Genomic DNA, 4,448 nt, shown 5'->3' with positions numbered 1-4,448 from the left:
TGTAATTCCCAGCAAGCGGTTGCCCAAGCTTTCCTTGAGCACTCTCACTGATAGGACCTGAACACCGCGCTTAGAAGCCCGTTCCATATCCCAGCGGTCCCCACCATCAGGGAATGCTTCCAGACATCTAACCCGAAACCTGGTTCCTCAAGCTTTGCCCCATTAGACCACATCCTTTCCTCTACCATAGGAGAAAGGAGGCAGGACACTCTACCTTATATGTCACTATCAGATCTGCTTCAAGCCCCCTCCTCCCCAGGCTTAAAAGATCCATCTTCCTCAATCTCATCTCATATGGCATTACCCCACGCCGCCAATATGGCCGCCATCCTTGTGACCCTGTGTTGAACTGATTCTAACTTGCCCAAGGCCCAACGTAGTCAGACAGGCATCCCCTTTCATTGGCTTTCTGTCTCCATCTGTTTGAACAGGGAGTGATTAGCAACGTAGAAATCTGTCTTAAACTGAGTCAGACCATGCTTGGCAAGCCTTGTTGGCAGTTGGGGACCATGGCTTGTCTGAGTTTCGGGAAGGAGATTTTCATCCCTGCCTGGAGTGTTAGGGTTGAACCTAGAACCTTCAGCATGGAAAACATGGACAATGCTCCTGCATGTCTTGAATTGCCTCAAAAAGATCAGGATATTTTCCACCTGTCCACTCCAACAAATAATGCATATACCTAACCCTAATTTCTGGGCAAGCTTCCATTCAAAAGGGGGCAATTTTGAAAAACCCAGCCTTGAGTGGATATTTCTGCGCAGCTCATCTTTTCTGCCCATTCTAAACACATTCCAACCATCAAGAGCATGGCAGGACACCTCTTTTTTCAAACCCTAACCCTAACCTGGTGCATATACCTAACCCTAATTTCTGTGTAAGCTTCCAATCAAAATGCGGCGATTTTGAAAAAACCATCCTTGACTGGAGTTTTCCATGCAGCTCACCTGTTCTGCCAATTCTAAACACATTCCAACCATCAAAAGCATGCCAGGACACCTCATTTTTCTAACCCTAACCCTAACCTGGTGAATATACCTTACCGTAATTTCTGGGTAAGCTTCCATTGAAAATGCGGCAATTTTGAAAAAACCATGCTTGAGTGGATTTTTCTGTGCAGCTCATCTTTTCTGCCCATTTTAAGCACATTCCAATCATCAAGAGCATGCCAGGACACCTCGTTTTCCTAACCCTAACCCGAACCTGGTGCCTATACCTAACCCTAATTTCTGGGTAAGCTTCCAATCAAAGAGGGCAATTTTGAAAAACCCAACCTTGAGTGGATTTTTCTGCGCAGCTCATCACTTCTGCCCATTCTAAACACATTCAACCATCAAAAGTATGCCAGGAACCCTAGTTTTTCTAACCCTAACCCTAACCTGGTGCCTATACCTAACCCTAATTTCTGGGTAAGCTTCCATTCAAAACGCAGCAATTTTGAAAAACCCAACCTTGAGTGGATATTTCTGCGCAGCTCATCTTTTCTGCCCATTCTAAACACATTCCAACCATCAAAAGTATGCCAGAAACCCTAGTTTTTCTAACCCTAACCCTAACCTGGTGCATATACCTAACCCTAATGTCTGGGGAAGCTTCCAATCAAAGGGGGCAATTTTGAAAATCCCATCCTTGAGTGGATATTTCTGCGCAGCTCATCTTTTCTGCCCATTCTAAACACATTCCAACCATAAAAAGTATGCCAGGACACCTCGTTTTGCTAACCCTAACCCTAACCCTAACCTGGTGCATATACCTAACCCTAATTTCTGGGTAAGCTTCCATTCAAAATGCGGCAATTTTGAGAAACCCATCCTTGAGTGGATGTTTCTGCGCTGCTCAATTTTTCTGCCAATTCTAAGCACATTCCAACCATCAAGAGCATGCCAGGATACCTCGTTTTGCTAACCCTAACCCTAACCTGGTGCATATACCTAACCCTAATTTCTGGGTAAGCTTCCTTTCAAAATGCCGCAATTTTGGAAAACCCACCCTTGAGTCAGTTTTTCTGCGCAGCTCACCTTTTCTGCCCATTCTAAACACATTCCAACCATCAAGAGCATGCCAGGACACCTCGTTTTTCTAACCCTAACCCTAACCTGGTGCATATACCTAACCCTAATTTCTGGGTAAGCTTCCATTCAAAATGCGGCAATTAGGAAAAAACCATCCTTGAGTGGATGTTTCTGCGCAGCTCAATTTTTCTGCCATTTCTAAGCACATTCCAACCATCAAGAGCATGCCAGGACACCTCGTTTTGGTAACCCTAACCCTAACCTGGTGCATATACCTAACCCTAATTTCTGGGTAAGCTTCCATTCAAAATGCGGCAATTAGGAAAAAACCATCCTTGAGTGGATGTTTCTGCGCAGCTCAATTTTTCTGCCAATTCTAAGCACATTCCAACCATCAAGAGCATGCCAGGACACCTCGTTTTGGTAACCCTAACCCTAACCTGGTGCATATACATAACCCTAATTTCTGGGTAAGCTTCCATTCAAAATGCTGCAATTTTGGAAAACCCACCCTTGAGTGGATTTTTCTGCGCAGCTCATCTCTTCTGCCCATTCTAAACACATTCCAACGATCAAAAGTATGCCAGGAACCCCAATTTTTCTAACCCTAACCATAACTTGGTGCATATACCTAAACCTAATTACCGGGTAAGCTTCCATTCAAAATGCGGCAATTTTGAAAAACGTATCCATGAGTCGGTTTTTCTGAGCAGCTCATTTTTCTGCCCATTATACGCACTTTCCAACCATCATAATCGTGCCAGGAAACCTCGTTTTCCTAACCCTAACCCTAACCTGGTGCATGTACCTAACCCTAATTTCTGGGTAAGCTTCCAATCAAAGAGGCAATTTTGCAAAACCCATACTTGAATGGATTTTTCCGCGCAGCTCATCTTTTCTGCCCATTCTAAACACATTCCAACTATCAAAAGCATTACAGGACACCTCGTTTTTCTAACCCTAACCCTATCCTCGTGCATATACCTACCCCTATTTTCTGGGTAAGCTTCCATTCAAAATGCGGCAATTGTGAAAAACATATCCATGAGTCCGTTTTTCTGCGCAGCTCATCTTTTCTGCCCATTCTAAACACATTCCAACCATCAAAAGCATGCCAGGACACCTCGTTTTCCTAACCCTAACCCTAACCTGGGGCAGTCGCATGTTGGAGGAGCTCCTGGATTGGGACTACAAAAACGGCTACTTTTAGTAGAAATTTTGAGACTGCTGAGCCCCAAAATGTTGGGGTAGTCAGAGAGAGGATGGGGGACCCAGAGGTGCAAGAGGGGCATCTGGGGAACCCCACTTTTGGACAGAAATTGGGTGCAGAGGAACCAGGCTTGCAGCTGCCTCTGCCACAAAGCAAGCCCAGCATGTCTGCTCCCAGCGAGTTGGAGCTTCGGCAAAGAAGGTCTGCTTCCAGGACTCGTGGGAAGAGAAATGATCAAAGCCAGGTCAGTGTTTTTAGGCTCAACTCTGGGGAGTCCTTGGATGGTGGAATGAATCGGGGGTACCCCGTAGTTTCTCTTAAAAGACTCGGAGAAACTCCCCCCCCCCAGCTTGCATTCGGACATCGGCTCTTTGAAAGACAAGCCCGGGCTTGTCCGGGCAGATTCTGCTCCTTCTGTTGCTTTAAAGGAGAATCAGGATGATTTTTCCGCTTTAAAACAAAGTGTACAGACAACCCAAAGTGGCCAATTCTGTGGGGTGGACAGTGGAGAATCTTTACCCCATGCCCAGAGAGAGGAATGTGCAAAGGAGAACCCCATAGAAGCAGAAAAAGGGGCTCCCCCCCGCAACGCCCTTTCCCAGCAACAAGGAAACGTGCTGCAGAAAATTTCGCAACAGCCTCAGGCCATGCCGTTTACTGTTTCATTGGGAATGGGGCAATGTTTACAAAGACCCCAGCAACGGGTTCTTGGTCCTAGAAAGGGGGACATGGGGGTGCACTCAGGGAACATGCTGCAAGAGAGAGGAGTCCCTGTCACAGACCAGCAGCAGCGTGAGACATTTAAAGCTGATGTTCAGAAGCGGCTGGATGCTCTGAAGGAGAGATGGCAGGCAGTTGTATTGCACGAAGAGCAGGTGGAGATGCAAATTAGATGCAGCGAGACTGAAGAAGGGGTGCAAGAGCTTCAGGAAAAATTGAAACAGACAGAGCCTATCAGGGTAGCACTGGAGCAAGAATATAAAATGTTGACAGCATTATTAGAAGGAAGAGGTTCTCTTTGCTGGGACAGTTACTCCCATCCACAAGTAAACCTGGCTTTTCAAGAAATGGGAGAAGAGACACAGGCATGTCCTGGACAGGCACAGATGGGTCCTGTGCTAGAGGAGAAAATGAGCCAGTGTGCAACACTTAAGGGACGGAAAAGATATGGGAAGGGAAAGTTTTCATCACTCCAAAGATCATCTAAGCCTGAAGTAAAGGACAATGAA

At 46.0% G+C, this 4,448-nt stretch overlaps 1 long non-coding RNA gene across 1 annotated transcript; it reads right to left on the bottom strand.

The window, feature by feature from the left end:
• Positions 1 to 1,721: 1,721 nt before the first annotated feature.
• On the bottom strand, positions 1,722 to 2,917 carry LOC123027285. Its single transcript, XR_006415481.1, has 2 exons — positions 2,779 to 2,917; positions 1,722 to 2,423 (listed from the first exon to the last, which is right to left on the bottom strand). It is a non-coding gene; the product is annotated as an uncharacterized LOC123027285 (long non-coding RNA).
• Positions 2,918 to 4,448: the final 1,531 nt, after the last annotated feature.

This window comes from Varanus komodoensis, unplaced genomic scaffold (genome assembly GCF_004798865.1).
Source record: "Varanus komodoensis strain SLA01 unplaced genomic scaffold, ASM479886v1 scaffold31, whole genome shotgun sequence".
In the NCBI taxonomy this organism is placed as follows: Eukaryota; Metazoa; Chordata; class Lepidosauria; order Squamata; family Varanidae; genus Varanus; species Varanus komodoensis.
The sequence above is the reverse complement of the archived record's forward strand: the minus strand, read 5'-3'. Positions and strand labels throughout refer to the sequence as shown.